The sequence below is a fragment of the Dromiciops gliroides genome, chromosome 5, assembly GCF_019393635.1.
Source record: "Dromiciops gliroides isolate mDroGli1 chromosome 5, mDroGli1.pri, whole genome shotgun sequence".
In the NCBI taxonomy this organism is placed as follows: Eukaryota; Metazoa; Chordata; class Mammalia; order Microbiotheria; family Microbiotheriidae; genus Dromiciops; species Dromiciops gliroides.
In genome coordinates this window covers 182,503,345-182,530,048 of record NC_057865.1, presented here as the reverse complement: position 1 = coordinate 182,530,048, position 26,704 = coordinate 182,503,345, and the positions used below count along the sequence as shown (strand labels likewise).

The following is a 26,704-nucleotide window of genomic DNA, read 5'->3' as shown; positions in this document are numbered from 1 at the left end:
AATGGGGATAGAAAGGAATATACCTTTTTCTCAGCAGTACATGGCACATTTTCAAAAATTGACCATGTATTAGGGCACAAAAACATCATAGTCAAATGTAGAAAGGCAGAAATAGTAAATGCATCCTTCTCAGATCATGATGCAATAAAAATTACATGTAAGAAAGAGCCAGGGAAAAGTAGAATGAAAATCAATTGGAAACTAAATAATTTCATTCTAAAGAATGAATGGGCCAAACAAGAAATCATAGAAACAATCAATAACTTTATCCAAGAGAATGACAATAATGAGACAACATACCAAAATCTATGGGATGCAGCCAAAGCAGTGCTTAGGGGAAAATTTATAGCTCTAAATGCTTACATGAATAAAAAAGAGAAAGAGGAGATTAATGAATTGGGCATGCAACTTAAAAAGCTAGAAAAAGAACAAATTAGAAATCCCCAATTAGACACTAAATTAGAGATCCTGAAAATTAAAGGAGAAATCAATAAGATTGAAAGCAAAAAAACTATAGAACTAATCAATAAAACTAAGAGCTGGTTTTATGAAAAAACCAATAAAATAGATAAAATACTGGTTAATTTGATTAAAAAAAAGAAAGAAGAAAACCAAATTACCAGTATCAAAAATGAAAAGGGTGATGTTACCACCAATGAAGTGGAAATTAAAGCAATAATTAGGAAATATTTTGCCCAACTGTATGCCAATAAATTTGACAATCTAAATGAAATGGATGAATATTTACAAAAATACAAACTGCCCAGGTTAACTGAAGAGGAAATAAAATCCTTAAATAAACCGATATTAGAAAAAGAAATTGAACAAGCTATTAATGAACTCCCTAAGAAAAAATCCCCAGGGCCAGATGGGTTTACGGGTGAATTTTACCAAACATTTAAAGAACAATTAATTCCAATATTATACAAATTATTTGGAAAAATAGGTGAAGAAGGAGTTCTACCAAATTCGTTTTATGACACAAATATGGTGGTGATACCAAAACCAGGCAAAGCAAAAACAGAGAAAGAAAATTATAGACCAATCTCCCTAATGAATATTGATGCTAAAATCTTAAATAAGATATTAGCAAGGAGATTACAGCAAGTGATCACCAGGATAATACACTATGACCAGGTGGGATTTATACCAGGAATGCAGGGCTGGTTCAACATTAGGAAAACTATTAACATAATCAACCACATCAATAAGAAAACCAACCAAAATCATATGATTATCTCAATAGATGCAGAGAAAGCTTTTGACAAAGTACAGCACCCATTCCTAATAAAAACACTAGAGAGTTTAGGAATAGGGGGAGCTTTCCTTAGAATAATAAACAGTATCTACCTAAAGCCATCAGCAAGTATTATATGCAATGGAGATAAATTAGAGGCCTTCCCAATAAGATCAGGGGTGAAACAGGGATGTCCATTATCACCCCTATTATTTAATATTGTCCTAGAAATGTTAGCTTTAGCAATCAGAGAAGAGAAAGGAATTAAAGGAATTAGAATAGGCAAGGAGGAAACAAAACTATCACTCTTTGCAGATGATATGATGGTATACTTAAGGAATCCTCGAGAATCAAGTCAAAAATTACTTGAAACAATTAACAACTTTAGCAAAGTAGCAGGATATAAAATAAATCCACATAAATCATCAGCATTTCTATACATGACCAACAAAGTCCAGCAGCAAGAGATAGAAAGAGAAATTCCATTTAAAGTAACGGTAGGTAATATAAAATACTTGGGAGTCTACTTGCCAAGACAAACCCAGGAACTCTATGAACACAACTACCAAACACTCTTCACACAAATCAAATCAGATCTAAATAATTGGAAAGATATCAATTGCTCATGGATAGGCAGAGCTAATATAGTAAAAATGACAATACTGCCTAAATTAATTTACTTATTCAGTGCCATACCAATCAGGCTACCTAAAAATTATTTTATACAGCTAGAAAAAATAATAACAAAATTCATCTGAAAAAACAAAAAATCAAGAATATCCAGGGAAATAATGAAAAAAAATTCACAGGAAGGTGGGTTAGCGGTACCAAACCTGGAGCTTTACTATAAAGCGGCAGTCATCAAAACTATCTGGTACTGGCTAAAAAATAGAGTGGTAGATCAATGGAATAGGCTAGGCTCAGGAAATGCAGTAGTAAATGACACTAGTAATGTAGTGTTTGATAAACCCAAAGACTCCAGCTTCTGGGATAGGAACTCAGTATTTGACAAAAACTGCTGGGAAAACTGGAAGATAGTATGGCAGAAATTAGGCTTAGACCAACATCTTACACCTTATACTAAAATAAGGTCAAAATGGATACATGATTTAGACATAAGAGGTGATACCATAGGTAAATTAGGAGAGAAAGGAATAGTGTACCTATCAGATCTTTGGAAAGGAGAACAGTTTTTGACCAAACATGAGATAGAGTATATTATAAAATGCAAAGTGGATGATTTTGATTATATTAAATTAAAAAATTTTTGTACAAACAGAAGCAATGCATCCAAAATTAGAAGGGAGGCAGAAAGCTGGGAAACAATTTTTGAGGCCAGTGCTTCTGATAAAGGCCTCATCTCTAAAATATATAGGGAATTAAATCAAATTTATAAGAATCCAAGTCATTCCCCAATTGAGAAATGGTCAAAGGATATGAACAGGCAGTTTTCTGATGAAGAAACCAAAGCTATCTATTCCCATATGAAAAAATGCTCTAAATCTCTAATGATTAGAGAGATGCAAATTAAAACAACTCTGAGGTACCACCTGACACCTATCAGATTGGCTAAAATGACAAAAAAGGAAGATAATAAATGTTGGAGAGGCTGTGGGAAAATTGGAACACTAATGCATTGTTGGTGGAGCTGTGAGCTGATCCAACCATTCTGGAGAGCAATTTGGAATTATGCCCAAAGGGCGATAAAGCTGTGCATACCCTTTGACCCAGCAATCCCACTTTTAGGTCTTTTGCCCAAAGAAATCATGGAAGGGGGAAAGGGACCCACATGTACAAAAATATTTATAGCTGCTCTTTACGTGGTAGCAAGGAATTGGAAGTTGAGGGGGTGCCCATCAATTGGGGAATGGCTGGACAAGTTGTGGTATATGAATACAATGGAATACTATTGTGCTGTAAGAAATGATGAGCAGGAAGAGTTCAGAGAAACCTGGAGGGTCTTACGTGAGCTGATGATGAGTGAGATGAGCAGAACCAGAAGAACATTGTACACAGTATCATCAACATTGAGTGTTGACCTACTGTGATGGACTATATTCTTCTCACCAATGCAATGGTACAGAAGAGTTCCAGGGAACTCATGATAGAAGAGGATCTCCAAATCCAAGAAAAAAAAAGAAAGAAAGAACTGTGGAGTATAGATGCTGATTGAACCATATTATTTCTTTTGTTTTGGGTGCTGTTGTTTTTTTTTTCTATTTTGAGGTTTTGCATCACTGCTCTGATTCTTTCTCTTGTAACAGGATTAATGCAGAAATAGGATTAATGTTATTATGTGTATATATATGTGTGTGTATATATATATCTATATGTATATGTATAGATATATATAGATATAACCTATATCAGATTACCTGCTGTCTAGGGGAGGGGGGAGGGAGGGGAGGGAGGGAGGGAGAAAAATCTGAAATTGTAAAGCATGTATAAACAAAAGTTGAGAACTATCTTTACATGTAACGGAAAAAATAAAATATCTCAAAAAAAAAAAAAAAAAAAAAAGAATGATGTAGGGGGTGGCTAGGTGGCGCAGTGGATAAAGCACTGGCCCTGGATTCAGGAGTACCTGAATTCAAATCCGGCCTCAGACACTTGTGACCCTGGGCAAGTCACTTAACCCCCATTGCCCTGCCAAAAAAAAAAAAAAAAAGAATGATGTAAATTTCACTTGATTCAAAACTGTGATTTCACAGTATGTCATATGGACTTCATTGAAAGAGGTGGATTTCTCTTTATGAATAGGGTCAGATTCCTTTCAATTAAAAATTGACTCACGGGCAGGACTTGGAAGACACATTTAACTATTGGAGCAACCTTGGATTATAGCCAAAAGAAATACAGGACAACGCAACCTCATTTGACTAGCAATAGTGGATAGGGATTTAGGATATTCCTTCTGTGCTCTTTTGTTTCACTTTGCTATCTTTCACTTTCCTTCCATTTGACAAGGTGAACCCTTTTAGCTTTACTCCAGTCTTGTTTTCTGTCATGGTTACTTTACCTGCTTTCTGAAAGATGGAACAATGGGAAGGATAGGAGCTCAAAGGTGAAGAGTTTGAGAGAAGTCTAGGAGTTGTTCCTATTGAAACTATTGTTTCTATGAGAAAATGAGTTCAAAGTCCTAATCTAGGATGTTAGGAACAAGTCTTCCCTGACTACCTTTTGTCTGCTTTGTGTATAGCTTCTACGTATCCGGTTGCTTACATTATGTTTCTCCCATTAGAATGTACATTCCTTGAGAGCAGGGATTATTTTTGCCTTGGGTTTTTAATTTTTATTTTATTTTTTTATTTTGGTAACTCTAATACTTGGGATAGTGCCTGGCATATATTAAATTGACTAATTAACTTCAGCACCATGGGCTGCTTGGTCCCTATGACTTTGGCAATAGTAAGAGAGATTCCTCCTTGCCCTTTTATGCTGCTGCCCAAGTGGCAGGATGAAGGACTTATTTCTGTGCTGGTATGGGGTCTGGGACTCACATATATTTAAAGAGCTTTACAAACCTTAAAGTGATATGTAAATGATGGTTACTGTCACTGTTATTTATAACGTGGAACTGACTTCCCATGATGGTACTTCCTTTTAAATGCTGTCTTTTTTCCCCCAGTGGAGCATTTTATTTGTGTGGATATTTATACCCTTAGAAAAAGAATTGCAGAATTTTTCCTTTTGTGTTTTCATCTTGCTGTTCCATACCCCAAAATGCTAGCTAGGGTTGTAAGCACAAGGAGCCCAAACTGACAGTGTGGTAGCACATTATTCTGCCACTTTTCCAGATCTTTCAATTGAACATCAGATCTGGGGCTTATTATATCACGCCTGTTTAATCTGCCTGGGAGGTTCATAACACTTTTTCCTGCTCTCACGATCATTAATGATTTCAAATTTGCCAATTTCATCATCACAATTAGGAAGCAGATACTTACTTCAGAGCATGGCCTAATGAGAACCTGGCATTTTCCTCACTTCTCTGCATTGGTGAAGCTTTTGAGAACATCTGCCAGGGCATTCACACGCACCAGAGTAGTGGTCCTGCAAAGTGGCAGAAAGAGGACTGGAGGCGTGAACCTGGAAAGATACTGAACTGTTTTAAAATTCTTAAATCAGTATACCCTAGGAATAAATGAAGAATTAATTCCTCTCTGATTAAGTTTAATGGTCACTGAGATGATTGAGAAGGCCTGGTGGAAAAACCTCTTGTTAGGTGGTTCCAGAATATAAAACTCCGTATGGCTGGAATTCCAACTCCTTCCTGAGTTCTCATGCTAGGACATTAGAATAAGATGACTTTTGATTCAATCTGGCATAAGCCATGTGGATTCTTGTAATTCCTATAGTTTTGGCCCAGAAAAGAGAGAAGATTATAGCAGACCAAACTGAAATTCTGTTGCCCAGATGTGTTAATTTCATGCTGGAATAGTGTACCTGTCTAAGCACATAGGAATTAGGGTATTAGGTATTTAAGGAAACACAGATGTATGAAACAATTCCAGACCCCTTCCATATTCTGCAAAATTTTGTTTTTGTTTTCTCCTGTCCCCTTTTTTTTCTCCTCCTTTATTCTGTAAACTAAATGAATATATACAGTTAAATGCATCTTTAAATTAATGTAAACATGAGGGTTGTGTTTGGACAATTTTTACAACTGGAATACTATATTCAAAATATGCTGTTTTCATGGACTGCAGTATTTAATTTACTTTCAGAATTGTTGGCATATGGAAACCATTTGCAAAAAAAAAAAGTCCTGATTCTTCTATGCTTTATTTATTGAAGCAGAAAAATAAGCAAAAACTATAAACTGCGTAAATCCCAAAGATCCCAAATCCATAATAGAGAACACTCCAATTGGGGAAGTCAGGAAAGGCATTTTGTAAGAGATGGAACTGTAGTTATGCTTTGAAGGAATCCAGGATTTCTGTGAGGTGGATGTGAAAAAGGAAGAGAGTTCCAGGTTAGTGGGAGAGACTGGGAACAGGCCTAGAGGTTGGAGAGGGAACGTCATACACTGGCAACAGCAAATAGGCCAGTTTTGACCACAAAGTTCATGATTAGAAGATCATAGGATATGATCTTATGATTAAAAACTGACCTGTTTGCTTAGAAATTATCTAGTCTAGTGCCTTTAATTTACAACTGAGAAAGTTGAGACCCAGGAAAGTTAAGTCATTTATCCAAAGTCATATAGGTAGGAAGCAACAGAAGCAAGATTTGAATTCAGGTTCTCTGATTCCCGAGACAGTGTGTGACAGGGAGTAATGTGACTAGTTTGGAAAAGCAAGTTAGAAAAATATTGTGAAGGACTTTAAATGTCAGACAAAGTAGCATGTATTTTTTTTTTCTGAGAGTCTACTGACATTTCCTAAGTGAGGAAGTGACATGGTACAGGGGAAAGAGGGCTAGATTTGGATACAGGGCCCATGCTCAAAACCTCATTTTAACCATACAATATGGGGCAAGGTGTTTAGCTTATATGGACCTCAGTTTCCTCATCTGTAAAACAAGAGGGTTGGATTGGATGATTTCTAAGATTCCTTCCAACTGTAGATCTATAATCTGTTTAGATGGGTAAGATGAGATTTAAGGGGAATAAATGTAAAAAATAAATGTAACATGGGTTCAAAAAATCAACTATATAAATACAGTTAAAAGGATTGGTCTTCATAAGCAGTTCTGAAAAGATTTAGCTCAATATGAATCAGCAATATGATATGGCAGCTAAATAAGGTAATGCAGACCTAGGCTGCATTAAAAGTGAAACAGTAACTAGAATAAGGAAGGTGATTGTCTCACTCCACTCTGTTCTCATTGGACTATAGCTGGAGTCCTATATTCAGGTCTGATACTTACATTTTAAGAAGGACAGTGATAAACTGGAGAATAAATATCTAATGGTGAAAGGCTTTGAGATCATAGTATATAAAGACTGATTAAAGAAAAATGAGGAGAATATTTAGCCTGGAGAAGAGAAGATTTAGAGGGCACATGATCTTCATGTATTTTATAAGTTGTTGTGTAAGAGACTTGTTCTCCTTTTCCTTACAGGGTAGAACCAGGAGCCATAGGTGGAACCCAAAATTAGAACTGTCCATAAGTAGAGTGGACTGCCTTGGGAAGTTCCTTTTCATTGAAGGTCTTCAAGTGAAATACACGTCTACTTGTCCCAGATGTGGTAGAGGAATAATTGCTCAGGTTTCAGGTGTTTTAAGCTCCCTTTGAGGTTGTTTCTGGTCGTGGGTTTGTGTGATGCTATACTCCCTACAAAGTTGGATCAAAACCAAACTTAAATGTAATACAATGAAAATAATTTTACTATTTTGTTCTCAAGTTAAGAACATATTAATCAATCAACCTATTGATGATACCTATACCTATAACAGATCTTTTCAACTTTTTTTTAACCTGCCTATTATATGGAAAACACTCTGCTGGGTCTGGGGATATAAAGACAAAATGAAAAACATTTTCCTTAAGGAGCATTCATTTTATGGGGCATATATATGTGTTCATGATATAGATACACATATATGTATATATGCATATATGTATATGTACAAATATATACAAATATGTGTATATATATATATAAATATACACACATATACATGTGTGTATTTTTGGGGGTAGTGGGAGAAGAGGCCACTAACAGCTCAGGGGGTCAGGTTTAGGATAATTTAGGTTACAAGAGGAGATGACACATGAGTTGAGCTTTGAAAGAAGCTCAGAAGTGTAAGATATGGAGATAGGGAGAGAATTCATTCCAGGCATGGGAACCAGCCTATGATAAAGCCATTCATGTCTTTTCATTTTGCATACTTTATTTTTTCTGTGTTTTCTCCTATTTCCTCTACCTATTCAAAATTTTCTGGTTACCTGAGTAGCTTTTGGACTGTCCATCTGTTGTCCTTCCCTCTCACATCATGACTGGCTCAATTCCAAAGCAAACTAGTACATGCCAGATACCAAGCTAAGTACTAGGGTTACAGAAAAAGGCTTCTCTTCTCCCTCTATTCTATCTTGCTGGGTGATTTCATCAATTCCTATGGGTTCAATGGTCATTTCTATTCATATGACTTCCAGATTTATAGTCCTGGTCTCTCTTTTGAGCTCTAGTCACATATCACCAACTGACTCTTGGAGATCTCAAAACTGGATGTCTTTTGGGTAGCTTAAACCTAACCCATTCAAAACAGAACTTATTATCTTTCCTTCCCTCCACAAACCCCCATCTCCCAAACTTCCCTTTACTGTTGAAGGCACCACCATAATACTCCTAGTCTCCCAGGATCTTAAACTTGGCATCATCCTCAACCTTCCTCTTGAAGTCACTCCACATATCTGTTGCCAAATTGTCTTGTTCGTTAACATCTCTCCCACCCATCCACTTCTTTCCATTCATGCTGTCACCACCCTGGTATATCATCGATTGCCTGGATTATTGCAATAGCCTTCTTCCTGCTTCACTTGTCTTCCTACTATAGTCCATCTTCCACTCGGACGCCAGAATGATTTTTCTAAAGCACTAGTCTAACTATACCATCCCCTATTCAGTAAATTTCATGATCAAGTAGAAAATGTTCTGTTTTGTATTTAAAGCTTTTCACAATGTTGCACATTTCTCTTTCTGGTCTTCTTATATTTTATCCCTATTCATAGACACTACTTGGTTTTCTACACATACCCATACATACATATATATTTTTGCATGACCCTCAATAGGATATTAGCTCCTTAAAGGCACAGACTGTTTTTACTTTTCTTTGTATCCTTAGGGCTTAGTTTGATGCCTGACATATAGTAAGTACATAATAAATGCTTGTTGGATGACTGACTCATTTCATTTTGTTTCTTGTTTTGTTTTTTTGCAGGGAAATGAAGGTTAAGTGACTTGCCCAGGGTCACACAGCTAGTAAGTGTCAAGTGTCTGAAGCTGGATTTGAACTCAGGTCCTCCTGAATCCAGGGCTTGTGTTTAATCCACTGTACCACCTAGCTGCTCCCGACTCATTTCATTTGTACAGGGAACTCATAGATGAAGAATCTCTTTGTACTAAGTGAAATCATCACTTGAATGCAGCTTAGAGTTACATAGAGTTGTTCTGGGCACTGAGACCTTTATTGACTTGCCCAGGTTCATCCAGTTAGTATATGTCCAGAGGCAGAACCTGAATCCAGGACTTCCTGACTTTAAAGCCTGCTCTGACCCACTCTATCACATTGGCTCTCATGCAGAAAAGCAGAAACAATATTCCTGGATGATGGAAATTTTGAAGGGGGGGTCGGGAATAAAGGAAAATGGAGGAAAAAATTGAAAACAGATTACAAGAAAATGAAGTTGGAATCATGCCTTATGGTTCTGATCTGTTTGGAGTTTGCACATTATTGCAGATGAAATGACTTTTTTAACCTCAGAGACTTTTGGACCAACTCCCTAAAAGAGAATGTAAGTCGGAAAGTTAGCTGATATTGTAAAGGACCAAGGCGAAGGGTCCAAAGCAGCCAATGTGTTTATGGCTCTCTTTGTTATTCATGAGTCAGCCAAGGAATTTCACAAAGCTTTTCTTTTGTTGTAGATTTAATATCATCAGAAGTTGGCTCGATATTTTCCATGTGCCTGGAATGGTGGTTCCACCTACATAAATAAGAAGAAAATAGGAACAATATTGATGTGGCTGTAGGCATTAAAGTTATAGCATCTTGATTAAGTTGCCTTATTTATAGGCTAAAGTTTGAAACATTTCCTATGTTGGGAGCAGTAGAATTTAAAACAAAATGAAGATGCATAAGCACTGTTCACTTATCAGAGATCAGTTTCTAACAGTCTGCTCTGAAAAATGATGCCTTAACCTCTAACTGATCTAAAAAATCAGAGGGGAAGGACCACATTAAGTAGGGAATTTAACTTCGCAATCTCAGAGGCAGGAAGTTACAAAGCTATTTAACACGCTGCTTTGTTGTTCAGTCATTTTTTAGTCACGTCCAATTCTTTGTGATCCTATTTGGGGTTTTCTTGGCCAAGATACTGGAGTGGTTTGCCATTTCCTTCTCCAGTGCATTATACAAAAGAGGAAACTGAAGCAAACGTGGTTAAGTGACTTGCTGAGGGTCACACAGCAAGTAAGTAGAGGCCGGATTTGAACTCAGAAAGATGGGTCTTCCGGTCTACAGGCCTGGCACTCTATCTACTGCGTTACTTAGCTGTCCAACAAATTGCACGCTGGTACAGATATTTAATAGCACAATTATTGCATCACAAACCTGAAGTATAAATTAAAAAAAAAAACAAATGACATAGAACCTCTTACATCTCTTTTGCTCCTCACAACAACCCTGTAGGATAGGCACGCCAGGTATTATGATGTCCATTTTACAGAAGTTGAAACTGAGGCTCAGAGAACTTCAGAGATTTGCTATTGTCACATAACTGGTAAGTTTCATAGATAGGATTTGAATCCAGGGCTAGCATTCTTCTCATGAAACTAAAGACCATGTTGGAGCTGCTGTTAACCAAACACAGTATTGTCTTTTCATCTCTCTCCTTCTTACCTAGGCTTTAATTTTGACCTTTGCACTTATAAGACAATGAATGAGCAGATGTTTGATTCAGAAATGATTACCACATCAGTAATGAATTATTTTCTGACTTTTATATGATTCATTTCATTTTTTTGCCTGTTATTGGTTGGGGTTTATCAGGTTTAGTACCTTCTACTTCTTACTGAAGCATTCATTTCATATACACATGAGGGTTCTGAGTAGTTTATAAGCCTGTTTCATTTCTTAATCCCAAACATATTTCCCAACATATTTTTATCTTTGCCTTTGCATTAAAATTACTGAGTACAAAGGGATTTGTTGACTGGGAAGATACTGTCAAATTCTTTGTAGAATTTTTCTATCTCTTCATCTTCTGCAACAGATGTTGGTACATAAACTCGAATTTTCATGGTATTCTTTTTGTTTACCTTCATTATGAGCCTCACAAGATGAAATTGTCATATATTCCATGAAATGGTGCTTCTTGTTACTTTTATCTGCCTCTCCAAGAAGGACATACTTTTATTTAGCTGCAACATTCTTATTTTTGTTTGTAGTGAGAATGTCAAAGTTCTTTCACTTTTGCCAGGACTATGCCATTCAATGATCACTTGATAAGGATCCAACATTTTGAGTATCAACTAGTGAATCACTATAGAGATTCTTTTTTTTTTTTAATTTTTTAATTTTTGGTGAGGCAGTTGGGGCTAAGTGACTTGCCCAGGGTCACACAGCTAGTAAGTGTTAAATGTCTGAGGCCAGATTTGAACTCGGGTCCTCCTGAATTCAGGGCCAGTGCTCTATCCACTGCACCACCTAGCTGCCCCTTATAGATATTCTAAAGGCAAATTTTTTTTTTAGTGTTGTCTGTCTTTTTTTTTTTTTCCACCAATGGAACATTACACAGAAAAAGAAGGGGGCTCCACAGGATTGAGAGCCATTTTATATTTTTTTCATGAGTTACCATGTCCAAAAAAATAATTAAAATTTGTTATATAATTTCTGAAGCCAACTACATACCTCCTTCTTTCTCTCTTGGCAGAAGAAAGACTAGATAACCTTCTACTCTATTAAGAATATAGAGGCTACTTTTATGGGTTTCTAATTCTTCCTGGTTCTTTACTTAAACTTCCCTTAATATTCCCCATTCTTTTCTTTGCTCCAGTTTCTGAAGAGGTGGCTCTTTTCTTTGTCAAAACTACTAGTGTCTTTGAGGCTATTCTCTCTTGTCTCCTATAGGAGACAATTATTTTCCAACTCTTTCTCTGTCTGTCTCTTTCTCTGTCTGCCTGGCTGCCTACCTGCCTGTCTGTCTGTCTCTTTCTTCTCCCATTCCATTTTTCTTATCAGTTGCCTATATTCGTACCCAGAATTCTTCTTTAACTGATCATGCAATCTGCCCAAGTTATGGTCCTATACTTCTTTTTTTTTTTTTTCTTTTTTTTTTTTTAGTGAGGCAATTGGGGTTAAGTGACTTGCCCAGGGTCACACAGCTAGTAAGTGTTAAGTGTCTGAGACCGGATTTGAACTCAGGTACTCCTGACTCCAGGGCCGGTGCTCTATCCACTGCGCCACCTAGCTGCCCCCCTATACTTCTTTATCCACTCATATTCAAGCAAGCTTTAAAAAATTGCCAGCTATGCTTGTTTCCTTTAATACTTCACATACCATTCACTTTTCATTCTCTAATAATCTGCTTTCTGACCTCATAGCTCATCTGGAAATACTATATCCAAGGTTACCAATGATCTCTTTGTAGGTAAATCTAATGGTCTTTTTTTTTTTTTCAGTCCTTGTCCTTCTTGTCTTTTTAAATTTTATTTTTATTTATTTTTTGTGGGGCAATGAGGGTTAAGTGACTTGTCCAGGGTTGCACAGCTAGTGTTAAGTGTCTGAGACCGGATTTGAACTCAGGTCCTCCTGAATCCAGGGCTGGTGCTTTATCCACTGCGCCACATAGCTGCCCCCACTTCTTGTCTTTTTTGAAGCATTTAAAAAAACCCAACTATTTACCTCTCCTCCTATAAAGTCTTTTCTCTCTTAGCTTCAATGACATTTCTCTTTCCTATCTAATCCTTCCTTTTTAGTAGCCTTTGTGTGGTCATACATGAATTGTACCTTAAGGTCCTAGCTTGGGCATTCTTCTCCTCTTTTTCTACAGTCTCTCTTTGGTATATGGGTTCAGTTATCATCTTCATGCATGTAGCCCTCAGACATATCTGTCTAGCCTTACATTCTATCTTGACCTCCGATCCTGCATCTTTGAACTTCTGTTGTTTGGGAGAACAAATCTGAAATAGTTTTAGAAAGAAATTTATTAGGGCATTTGGTAGAGAAGAGCAAGCTGGAAAGGAGGTATGGCTCTGTCCCATCTAGGCTCTGAAAGGTTTACATTATATAGGATTTAGACTAGAGTGCCCTAACACATAAGCCACAACACAAGGGAACATAAAACACAAGCTTGGGTGGGGCAATCACAAGTCCCGTGGGGACACAAAACAAGATTGTTTTGCATGGATCCAGTACCTGTAGGAACCCCAAATATCTTGTAGCCATCTCCAGCATTCCTAGAGAGTTATTGGAATCGGGTGACATTCTGGGTATGGGCAATTTTTAATCACATAAGGTTGGATTTAAACAGTATAATAATTTTCCCCAAACAATATAATAAATAATTTCTCCCACATATCATATTGGACATTTCCAACAGAATGCTCCATAGGTATCACAAACCTAACATGTCCAAAGGAGAACTCATTTCTCTCTCAAACCTTTCATTCTTCTGATCTTCCCTGTTTATGTGAAAGTACCACTACTCTTCTACTCTCACAGATTTGTGACCTCAGTTCTTAACTCTCCTCACCCACATAAAATAATAATGATGATGATAGTAATAATAATTTGTGTGGTTGCTTTAAAGTTTGCAAAGTGCTTTACATATTCTATTTTATTTGATACAACAACCCTATGAGGTAGGGGCTATCATTATTCCCATTTTAAATTTGAGGAAACTGAGGTGAGAGAGGTGAAGTGACTTGCCCAGGGTCATATAGCTAACAAGTATCTGAAGCAGGATTCAAACTCTATTCTTTTTGACACTAAGTCCAGTGCTCTATCCACTATGCCAATGATTCCCAAATCAGATACAACCGCGGTATCTAAGTTACATAAGGATTGACTTACGTAACCACATATTAACATTATCTATGTTATATTGTGGTTTTTATTTATTTAGTTAAATATTTTCCAGTTATACTATAACTTGGTTTAGGTCACGCCTGAGAGTGTTGTGGGTCATGTATTTGATTCCTCTGTTCTATGCCACCTAACTGCCTCTCAAAACAAAGCCAAAATTTAAAACAACTCTGAGGTATCACCTCACACCTATCAGAGTGGCAAATATAACAAAAATAGAAAATATTGGATGTTGGAGGGGATGCGGAAAAGCTGGGATAATAATCCACTGTTGGTGGAGTTGTGAAAAGTTCCAACCATTCTGGAGAACAATTTGGAGCTATTTCCGAAGGACTATAGAACTGTGCATACCGTTTGATCCAGCAATACCACTGCTATGTTTATATCCCAAAGACATCCCCCAAAAGAGAAAAAGACCTATTTGTACAAAAATATCTCTTTTTGTGGTGGCTAAGAATTGGAAATCAAAGGAATGCCCATCAATTGGGGAATGGCTAAACAAACTGTGGTATATGATGGTGATGGATTATTATTGTGCTATAAGAAATGACTTCAGAAAGGCCTGGAAAGACATGTATGAAATGATGTATTATGAAGTGAGCAGAACCAAGAGAACATTGTGCACAGAGACAGCAATATTGTTTAATGAAGAACTGTGAATGACTTGACTATTCTCAACCATACAATGATCCAAGATAATCCCAAAGGACTATTGATGAAACATACTATCCAGCTCCAAAGAAAGAACTGATATGGATGGAACAGACTGAAGCAGGCTATTTTTCACTTTCTTTCATTTTTTTCTTTTAATCAAGTTTCCTTGTACAAAATGACAAATATGGTCATGTTTTACGTGTAATCCATATTTGATTGCTTACTGCCTTAGTTAGTGGGGGGGGGGAGGGAAAGAGAGATAAAAATTGGAACCCAAAACTATAAATAAAAATGTTTATTATTAAAAACAAAAAACCCCAGAAAACTCCACAGCCAATCCATTACCAAGTCTTGTCAGTTCTACCATGGCAACAGCCTTTACACATGTACCCGTCTTTCTACCCTCACAGCAAGTTGTCCGTCACCACCACTCACATGGATGGTTGTGGTAGCCTTCTTCTAGTCTGTGCAGACTCCAGTCCATCCTCTCTGTAGCTGCCAACATAATCCTCCCAAAGAACAGGCCTGACGATGCCACTCCCTGTTACAGACTCCCTTGCTAGACATCTAGCTTCATCCTTCCTTTTCATATGTATCTAATATTACTCTTCCTCATGGACTATGTGATAGGTTAAATTGGCCTGCTCCCTATTTTGACTTCCTACGTGATAGTCCATTTCTTACCTCTGCTTTTTTTTTTTTTCGGGGCAATGGGGGTTAAGTGACTTGCTCAGGGTCACACAGCTAGTAAGTGTCAAGTGTCTGAGGCCGGATTTGAACTCAGGTACTCTTGAATCCAGGGCTGGTGCTTTATCCGCTGTGCCACCTAGCTGCCCCTTACCTCTGCTTTTGATCATGCTCTCTTCCTTGCTTGAATTGCTGTTTCCTCTCAGTTCCAACTCTTGGAATTCCTAGTTCCCTTCAGGGTTTGCCTCAGTTGCCAACTGCAAGACTCATCCTGATGCCTCTAGTTGTTAATGGTCTCCTAACCACCAAAAATACTTTATATTCATTTATTAGCACGGAAGCTTCCCAAGGGCATTGGACATTTTGTTTTGCTCTTTGAATCTGCCAGTACTTCACACTGTGCCCTGGACTTCAGTCAGAGTCAGTCAATAAGCATTCATTAAGTGCCTACTGTTTGCTGGGAGACAAAGAAAGGCATAAGACAGTCCCTGCCCTCTGGGAGCTCACCATCTAATGGGGGAATCAACACATAAAATGAAGCTGTAAAGGGAAGGGAGATTGGGGGAGGAGAGAGGTTACCTGGGACATGATGAAGAGGTCATGAAGACAAAGTGATATCCTGAAATGGAGGATCAGGGAGGATTTCCCAGATGTCCTCTTTCCCAAGGGCCAGAGGGTTTTCAGGGTAGGGGCAAGGGGTGCTGAGTAAGGATGAGTTTCTGAGTTGATTTCATCCTGTGGAATTATGAGTTTCTTGAGATGATGAAGTCTAGGAAAGTATCTGGGTAGGAAATGACAAGTAGGTGCTTGATGAATGTTTATTGAATTGATGTTACTGATTTTCTACTCCTAGCTGTATATAGTCCTCTACTTAGCAGTGTTCTGGCAATTCACTTGGTTGAGGCCCATAGCATTTGGTTTAGATGGGAAAAAAGAGTGCATGAGAGGGGGCAGCTAGGTGACGCAGTAGATAAAGCACTGGCCCTGGATTCAGGAGGACCTGAGTTCAAATTCTGCCTCAGACACTTGACACTTACTAGCTTTGTGACCCTGGGCAAGTCACTTAAACCTCATTGCCCCCCTCCCCCTCCAAAAAAAAGAGTGGATGAGAGAGGAGTCTAGAGACCTGTTAATCATTTCCTATTTATCCTGCTTATAATGTGCTTTGCATATATTTGTATGTTTTCTCTCCCATTAGATTATGAGCTCCTTGAAGGCAGAGACTGTCTTTTGTCTCTTTTTGTATCCCTAGCACTTAGCACAGTTCCTGGCACCTAGTAGGCACTTAATAAATATTTATTGATTGATAGATTTTTTTTTTTCCTGTGGGGCAATTAGGGCTAAATGACTTGCCAAAGGTCATACAGCTAGTAAGTGTCAAGTGTCTGAGGCTGGATTTGAACTCAGGTCTTCCTGAATCCAGGGCAGGTGCTTTATCCACTGCACCACCTAGCTGCCCCAATTGATAGATTTTATTTTATTTTATTTTTAAAGCATTATCTCATTTGTTCCAAATGACTATGGTCATTTGCATCAATCTGGCCGTATCTACATCCAAGCTAGTGATTCTTCCACTATGAGCCTTTGAAGGAGTTTTTCCATATGATACAAAGTCAGGGCCTCACCCTTCATGTTCATCAAAGGCATAAATGAATTGAATCTAGCCTTCCTGCATAATCTCTGTAACACCAAATTTTCTATCTGCTTTCTGGAGGGCAGTACCATTGCTCTCTGCTATCATCTTCAGTAATGCTGCCTTTTGGGTGTGTTGATGTCAGAGTCCAGCGGCTAAACAGCTTTTCCCTTTGTGTGGGCCAAATTTAATATATGGAGCGTTAATTGGGTGACTGGCTGAAATATTGGGGTCCCAGAAATGATGAGGGACCTCTAGGTTCAAAGCTCCCTCCCTCCGAACTGTGTTTTTAGATATTTCTACCAGGCCAATAAGAAAGGAGCCTTACAGCTTCTTTTCCACAAAAGGATAAGATTTTATTACTTGGGAATTAATGAAACAGCAAAGGTGAAACTAATAAAAATCAAAGATAAGGAAGTAGGGGAAAAGAAATACAGATAAATTCTCCTAGCTCTAACCTAAGTCTATACAATCCCCAGCTCATTTCCAATTAGGCTAATTCAAAGGAATGCAGGGCTTTTATGTTCATTCATCACACCTGTGGCATCTGCTAGTTGCTCACACCACCCGAAAGGGCAGAGGAGGGAGAAGAGAAGAGCCAGACTCCCCTCAGTGAGCGTTCAATCTTTCTCCCTCAAAAAGGGAGGTCTTTCAAAAACTGCCCATGGAGAGGTTTCTCCTTCTGACCTCAGTAGCATACATAACTTCAGGGGGGGCCAGGTGTAGCCCCTCCCAAACGAGTCAGCTAAACTCCAATAATTTTTGCTACACCTTATAAGGGGAGAGCTCACCTCTTAGCCATTAACTCAGGGCTGCTGACCAGTTTGCAATCAAAAGTCAACAGAGGCCTCAGAGTAATATCGTATGCTTTTCAAACTTTTTTTTTCCATTTTGCCCTTGGGCTCTCTGGTTCCTGCCTCATCTGCTGGGGGGAAGGGGGCGGGGTGGTGGTGTCAGAAAGTCCCCTTTAAGTCCTGTCATACTCCTAGTCCTGATTTTTTATCTCTCCAAAACATCCTGGGCATGCCACTTTGCAAAACTGTAAAGGAGTTATGTGTGGAATGGTTTTTGCAGGGAGCATGTGAGGTTGAAAGAAGGTCTAATGCTTTTTCATAGCCTCTTCCATGTCAGCCCCATTACTGCTACATGATGTAATTGGCATGTCCTAGACAGGACTCAAAGGATTCTCTCATTTTTGGACAGCCACCTGAGAATGTCCCTATTTTTCCTATTATTCCTTTCGTATAAGTGCAGGCAGGCACATATTTTGTCCTTTGTGATTCACTCTATTAGACGCGGTATTTATCAATTACTTACTATGTGTCGGTAAGGTGCTAAGCATTGGGAATACAGAAACAAATAAAAAATAAAGATTGTTCCTGCCCTCAAGGAGTTTACATTCTAATGGACACAAACAACAAAAAAAGGAGATAGGAAGCAAGGATGAAAGGGTGGGCTTTGGCATGGATTATGTGGGAACTTCCTTAAATGGAGGTCCTAGGTAGCAACACAGTAATCTGAGCAGAAGGCTGTGTGAGAGGGCCACTGGGATAGAGGTTAAAAAAGTTGTTCTGGAAGGAGGCACCTAAGCCATGTTAGAAGTCTCTAAGGGGGCAGCTAGGTGGCAAAGTGGATAAAGCACCTGCCCTGGATTCAGGAGGACTTGAGTTCAAAGCCAGCCTCAGACACTTGACACTTGCTAGCTGTGTGACCCTGGGCAAGCCACTTAACCCTCATTGTCCCAAAAAGCATTGCCATAGAGTTGTGTGATGCTGGGGTGACAAGATTTCTTTTCTTTTCTTTTTTTTTTTTTTTGCAGGTCAATGAGGGTTAATTGACTTGACCAGGGTCACATAGCTAGTAAGTGTCAAGTGTCTGAGGTCGGATTTGTACTCAGGATCTCCTGAATTCAGAGCTGCTGCTTTATCCACTGCACCACCCAGCTGCCCCAAGATTTCTTTTAGCTTCCATAAAACCTCCGGCTGCCATGCAATGTCCAAAATTGTCCAAGTAGGGGCAGCTGGGTAGCACAGTAGGGCAGCCGGGTGGCGCAGTGGATAAAGCACTAGCCCTGGATTCAGGAGGACCTGAGTTCAAAGCCAGCCTCAGACACTTGACACTTACTAGCTGTGTGACCCTGGGTAAGTCACTTAACCCTCATAGCCCCGCAAAAAACCAAAACAAAACAAAATTGTCCAGGTGGAATCAGTGGAACTGATGACCTTTGTCCTAGTTTCTTAGTTTGTCATGTATTCCTGCCAGCAACAAAGTCCCTGTCTCTCTACTTTTTTTTTAAAGGCAATCATAAGTTTCACATTGATTAGTTGCACAATAATTTAACTATATTGTTATATAAAGACACATTTGGAAAGCTTAGATCTCTGAGCTCAAGTACAGAATTCCTTATGCGTATGACTTAAAATATCCTCAGATTTGGAATCTAAAGATGGTCCCTTAGGCATTGAGTTCAAATAATGATGACAAACTTGTTTGTGGAAAGAGCATTTCCCATACCCTTTTTTTCTTACATAAGGGTTGTGACATTTAAATATTTCCTTAATGTTATTGGCTTAACTGGCTTTGTCAAAGAGCCATATGGTTTATACAATCGCAAAAATAATCTTGAAACAATGACATATGCAAGCTTAATTTTAAAAGCCTGTGAAAATAGTGGGAAGCAGATGGAGAGTTGCCATGGAAATGACTCATGCCTAGAGGAAGAAAAACATTACTTTAGGACCACTGTTATTTCTAAAGGAATCATCAGACTTTCAAAAATCACACCCTCCCCCTTCTTTTGACACAGCTATTTATACTTAGACACCCTTACTTCCATATTTGTATAGTTTTATTCATCAAAGTTTACAAATTAATGTCTTAAAATGTTATATCTGTTTTCAAAATATTGCAACTTTTAACTAATAAGGTTTTTTTTGAATGGGGGAAGATGGTGTGGGATATAGTAATCATATTTATAACAGAAACAGTCACTTCTATCATTTGTTTGCTCCTCTTTCATACAATTGGATATGTTTATATTCAGTGGCACATTATTTTCTTCATAATACAAAAAATGTCTAGGTACAGTTGAGTTCTGAAACTCAAAATTCCAAGTGTAATTTGAGACGGAGAGACTTGATATTTATTTTCCTTCTTAGTGATTAAGACCCAGGACTTAAGTCTTGAGTTTCATAATATAACTAACATTAAAAACAACTAAACCTAGATTTAGGTATAAATTAAAACTGCCAGGGTTTACTATTTATTATTACTTAATAACAGGTCATTCAAAACAATTATTGCCAAGTAATTACAGGGTTCATTTTACATGGATCATCATTTACAATCTGATTTTTAATTCATTAGCATGCCCTTTTGTAAAATTCTAATTTTTTCCCTTTTCTATTAAAGTGATTGTATATTTTAATTACTGTGATGGAATAGAATAATCAGAAGTGAGAGAGAGAGAGATTAGAGTTGGAACTCAAAGTAATCTGGGAGATCAGCAAACCCATATGTGCCAAGCAGAGTAATTGAAGAAAATATAAAGGTAAATTCTTTCTGCGTTTGGCCTTGAAATGTCTAATACCCCAACCTCAGGGCTTATGTGGATCAGGTCTGATCTTGAGTTAGTCACAAAAGTTCATTCTCTTGGACTTATATTGTCTCCACCTGGTATTATCTCTGGGAAATTTTAGAAATTTCAGTTTATGTCTATATTTCACAGATGTCAGGAAAAGCGTTCCTAGATCCCATGTTGTTGTTCAGTCATTTTCAATAATGTCTGACCCTTTGTGAGCTCACTGGGGGCTATCTTAGCAAAGATCCTGGAATGTTTAGCTTGGCAGAGATCCTGGAATAGTTTGCCATTTCCTTTTCCAGCTCATTTTACAGATGAAGAAACTGAGGCAAATAGGGTTAAATAACTTGCCCAAGGGTCACACAACTACTAAGTGTATGATGCAGGATTTAAACTCAGATCATCCTGACTTCAGGCTCAGCACTTTTCTTTTTTTTCCTTTTTTTTTCGGTAATGTGGGTTAAGTGACTTGCCCAGGGTCACAAAACTAGTGTCAAATGTCTGAGGCTGGATTTGAACTCAGGTCCTCCTGAATTCAGGGCTTGTGCTTTATCCAATGTACCACCTAGCTGTCCCACAAAACAGATTATTTTTTGGGGGCGGGGCAGGGCAATGAGGGTAAAGTGATTTACCCAGGGTACACAGCTAGTAAGTGTAAACTGTATCAAGTGTTTGAGGCTGGCTTTGAACTCAGGTCCTCCTGAATCTAGGGCCCGTGCACCACTGTACCACTGCACCACCTAGCGGCCCCATAAGCACTCTTACACACTGTGCCACTTAGCTGCTCAATACAAACTTTGAATGTAGCAAATACATTTATTGGGAACATGCCAGTGTTTAGCACAGTACCACATCAGAGGTACTTAATAAATGCCAGTTGGTTGACAATGAAAGCCTTTATTTTACCCCACAGAAGATTTAGAAAACACATAAAGAATTCCCAGTAGTCCATAAATAATTGACAACTCTCCTCTTCTCCAGTGGGTTCCAGTTTCTCCAGAGTACCACCTTCCTCTAGACTCATAGCACCATTGTGTGGTTTGGAGTCTCTATAGAAGGGGAAACAAACTTGGGGTTGCTAGGGAGGAATATACCAACATGAAATTGTGAGTTCTACTTTCACTTCAAAGATCCAACTGTTTGCTTAGAATTAGTATCCAAGATTATGGTTCTAGTTGGACTTCTCTGGGAGGAAATTTCCTTGAGGTTGCTAGAGATCCAACTTTCTTTTCCATTGCATTGACACTGTCCCAATTACCCATGGTAATAGCAGATGGCAACGTCCAGGACTTGTGTTTTCCCATTCTGTGGCTTAGACTCCCTTTGCTGTTCCAGCTTTGGGGGTTATGTGCATAATCCTCTTCTCTCTCCAGGAAGCTGGCTCTGCCCAGGAAACCCCTCCATCTCTATCAAGGAGGCAGGACTTTAGTAACCCTCACCACTTGTCCGCTTCTTTCCTTTTTCCACAGTGGCCATCTGTCAGACTGAATGGTTATTGTCATAATAGCCTTTTCAACTACTTGGAATCCACAGATTTTCCTCTTGGGCCATGGGGGTATATAGTCATCCTGACTGGTAACAAGTTTTGTTTTGTGTTTTAAATACATGATATTGCATTTCTAAGTTTTCTTGTATTATGGTTTTGGGGAAACCATTATATAAGAAATACTGTTAAGAAGTTAATGCAATAGTATCATCGGAAGATTTTACTCCTTTTAATATGGATACTGTGAAATTATTAAGTTTTTAGAAGCTATTATTATAATGTTATATTTTAAAGGGGAAGAATAACAATCATTTTGTGGAAAAAGATAAAAGAGGGACCTTATAAAATCTCCTCATTTTTGTACTTGCCAGGGTTCTTGGCACCTTAATTTTATTTTGTTTTGAGTTTTGAATTCTGAAATGTCTGAAGTATCATTGTTAATAACCCACAGTTTGAAGGAAATGCCATAAGTTGTTCAAAGAGAGTATGATATGAGAACTGTTATAGGTGGATGTCAGTGTTTGGAAAAAGTTGAGCGCTATCTTGGCATAGCTCAGTTTCCCCATTATGTCATTTTCTTTTTGAACAGGACTATTTCTCACCTTATTAATCCTGAGCCTTGCTAAGATACCCTGTGTGAATAGTGTGGATCTTTCTAGCATGACGGAATGTTCCAAAAGGTTAACTATTACTCTTATCTGAAATCAAATAGAACCAGTTTTGCCAATGTTATCCTTATATACCTATGTTAAGTCATTTTGTACCCTCAGGTTTAGACCTGGAGGACGAGTCTTGATGCTGTTATAATCATGTCCCTGTTTCTTCCTTTCATAACAAATCTCTCTAACTATGGCAGGTAAAGTTGTTATTAAAAAAATATAATGAATTTTGTTGCTGAAGTACAACAGCATCTTTGCACTACTATAATAGGATGCACGTGTAAAGGTTCTTACTATTTTCAGTCTGAATTGGTTGGCAATTTCATATCCTAAGCAACTAAGTAAATGAATTTTGGACTTGCTGATAGTTATATATTTGTGTAAAAGATTAGGTGTTTGAAATAGCTTATTCTTTTTTTTCAAGTCTTAAGTATTGACTTTTATTTAAATTAATCTATATGAAAAATTAAACAAAATAATCAATGAATAACAAATTTATATTGGCTGGTATTCTAAAATATGCACTTCTGCAGTGGGGCAGCTGGATGGTACAGTGGGTAGAGTGCTAGGCCTGGAGTCAGGAAGACTCATCTTTATGAGTTCAAATCTGTCTTCAGATACGTAAGTATCTGTGTGATCTGTAAGTAGCTGTGTGATCCTGGGCAAGTCACTTAACCTTGTTTGCCTTATCTGTAAAATGATCTGGAGATGGAAATGGCAAACTATCTACAATCTTTGCTAAGAAAACCCTAAATGGGGTCACAAAGAGTCAGAAATGACTGAAAACAACAAAAGTTATGATAAATGTTTTAATGGCCTTTCCCAAATAATAGCCTATGCCTCCCTAATCTGGCTGTTCTAATTTCTTTCTTTAAAAAATTTCTTTTGGGAAAATTTATATATATTTTTTCTAATTACATGTAAAAACCATTCTTAACATTTATTTTTTTAAAAATTTTGAGTTTGAAATTCTCTCTCTCCCTCCACCCTCTCTCCCCCTCTTAAGAGGGCAAGCAGAAATAACTTATTCTTTCTGGCTGATATGGGGATGCTGTCCTCCTAAGGGGGGAATTAAGACAAAGATTCAAAATTTTTTTAATAAGTCAGAGATGTAAAAGCTTTCTATGATAAATGGAGTAGTAAACTTTGAGAAATTAACAAGAGCAGGCTGTTTTCAGGGGCAGCTAGATGGCGCAGTGGTTAAAGCACTGGCCCTGGATTCAGGAGTACCTGAGTTCAAATTCGGCCTCAGACACTTGACATTTACTAGCTGTGTGACCCTGGGCAAGTCACTTAACCCCCATTGCCTGCAAAAAAAAAAATCAGGCTGTTTTCTCTAAGAACTACAATATATAAATGTATATAATTGGTTTCCAAAGGTTTCTAATAAGAAATCCAGGCTCTGAATATGTTTTGGTAATGTTTTCAACATTGGATTAAGGATTTTACATATACAATTGCATTGATAATTGTGAAGAGGGTGAAATTATTTTCTTATTTGAAATATCTATGACAATTTTAAGAGAAAGAGGCCCATTTTACAATTCAGGTCTTTATAGATTCTTTTTAAGATTCTTCCTTCACCCTGTTGTTGGCAGCATCTATATCAGGCATAGGGTTTAGGTAGAGATAGAAATAGCACGTGGTATGTAAAAAAGCAAAATTTTCTGAAGTTTTAGGCAAATTATGGCTTCCTAATTTGATATCTTGTTTATAGTTTTGTTGTTAATAGGATTGGAACCATAAGGCTTGACCTGGTTTTTCACCTCATGAATTAGTTATTGGAAAAGCAAATTTAGGAGGTTGTACTAAATTTTATTGTTTTGTTACTGGCAGATTTTATTTTATTTAAATTTTTTTTTGGCGGGGCAATGAGGGTTAAGTGACTTGCCCAGGGTCACACAGCTAGTAACTGTCAACTGTCTGAGGCCGGATTTGAACTCAGGTCCTCCTGAATCCGGGACCGGTACTTTATCCACTGCACCATCTAGCTGCCCCCACTGGCGGATTTTAGCAGTTACTTAGGAATCTCTGCAAGTGACTTGGAACCAGAGAAGCAAATGACAAGGAAGATCCCCCTTCAGAGCTGCTGGGGGAATGAGACCTATTTCAGAACATCCAAAAAATATTTTTTCAGGAACTAGAAAACTACATGCATGGGCCATTGGAGACTCAAAATAAAACATGCTGATTGTATGGACTTTGGGAGCAGATCATTAGGATGTTATTTAGTAGTGATGATTCTCATTGTGCTACTTGGGCTTTTTGTTCATGGTATTTATGTTTGTTGAGTTTTCTTGGTCACTTTGGTGACATATCAAGCTCCCTCCAAATTAGTCCATGGTTTCATATATTCTTACTATGTCTTATGCTATGATTAATCAATCTCATTGTTCTTACATTAACTGATCAGGAGAGATTGTGACAGGCTTCCATAAGATCCACCAAGTTATAGCAGAAACACAACTGTTGCCTTATAGGTAACCCCTGGTAGAATTCCTCCTTTTGATTCACTTGGCTTTAAGGAACAACCTGTTAGCTGCCCTTGGTAAATGGGCTCTTTTTGCCCCTTGTCTTATTATTTTCTTTAGGCTTGTAACCAGTCATATTGTTTTCCTCATCTATGTTGGAGCCTTCTAGTTTTTACATGTACCTCCTTATGTCTGTAAAAAAATGATGTGTCTGCCTCAGGGTCTTTTTGGCTTTCTGAGGAGCCAAAGGCCCCTTGTATGGGTAACTACCAGCCTTACCAATAAATTGAACATGCTCAGAAATTTGTGCCTTAATTTTCATAATAAAATAGTATCTGCTGATGCCAATTGCATCAACCTCAACTCAGCCATTAATGGATTCTCAGGATGCTGACGTTCTCCTAGCTGTATTGTTCTCTCATGTTTCTCTAGAAAAATGGTGAAGCCCATGTAAGTAAGCTCTGGAGCATCCTTATCCCACTTCCCATTCTCACAGATGAGTCAGGTTCCCAGATCTAGACTGGATACATCCTCCCCTCAGGGCTCTAGAGGCTTTCTGAGGGCCAGAAGTGATTCTTTAATGCTGGGCCCTCCAATACGTTTTAAGATTATCAGTTGAGGATTATTTAGTCAGCCATCCATAAGTAGCTTTTAGAAGAGGGTACTAAGGTAGTACAACAAAAAACAATTGGTATAAAATATCCCTCCCCCCAAACTCTGTGAATCACTTCTTTTTTTTTTGGTGAGGCAATGGGGGTTAAGTGACTTGCCCAGGGTCACACAGCTAGTAAGTGTTAAGTATCTGATTTCAGATTTGAACTCAGGTCCTCATGAATCCAGGGCCAGTGCTTTATCCACTGCGCCACCTAGCTACCCCTGTGAATCACTTCTTTCACAAATGTATACAGAGTTTGGGGAGGGGGAAATACGGTTAGTATTAGAGAGTGCATGTGGCAAAGGTATAACTCAAACCTGGTTGTTGGAAGTGATTTTCTCCCATTCATGATGTGCTCAAGAAGTTCCCCTCAGGCATAGCTTAATCTCTTTGCTTAGCTTCCTATAGCACTTCAATTCCAGTCCCATGTCTTTTGGGTCCAGTTTGCCACTTGCCTTTTCCCATTTGGGATCTTTTCTTTTCTTTTCTTTTTTTAGTGAGGCAATCGGGGTTAAGTGACTTGCCCAGGGTCACACAGCTAGTAAGTGTTAAGTGTCTGAGGCCGGATTTGAACTCAGGTACTCCTGACTCCAGGGCCAGTGTTTTATCCACTGCGCCATCTAGCTGCCCCCCATTTGGGATCTTTTAAAGTGGCAACATCTGCTTGTGTTCAGTTCTATAGAACTAGAAATTCTTATTGCATTTTTTTCTTGGCACAGCTCTCCTTTTGCCAATAGGGAGGATTCTTCTCCCCCTTACCCTTTGTCAGTTAGTTCCCTAACAAGGAGATGCTTATTCATGTAGCATGGTTTTTTTATTCCTTCTTTCTTTTTCTTCCCAGAGGTCCTTTCCTACTACTTTTTGCTATGTATCTTTACCTGGGCATTCTG

The 26,704-nt window shown here is 38.2% G+C and overlaps 1 pseudogene; it reads right to left on the bottom strand.

Moving 5' to 3' along the window:
- Nucleotides 1-4,898: 4,898 nt before the first annotated feature.
- LOC122728882 lies at nucleotides 4,899-11,228 on the bottom strand (annotated as a pseudogene).
- Nucleotides 11,229-26,704: the final 15,476 nt, after the last annotated feature.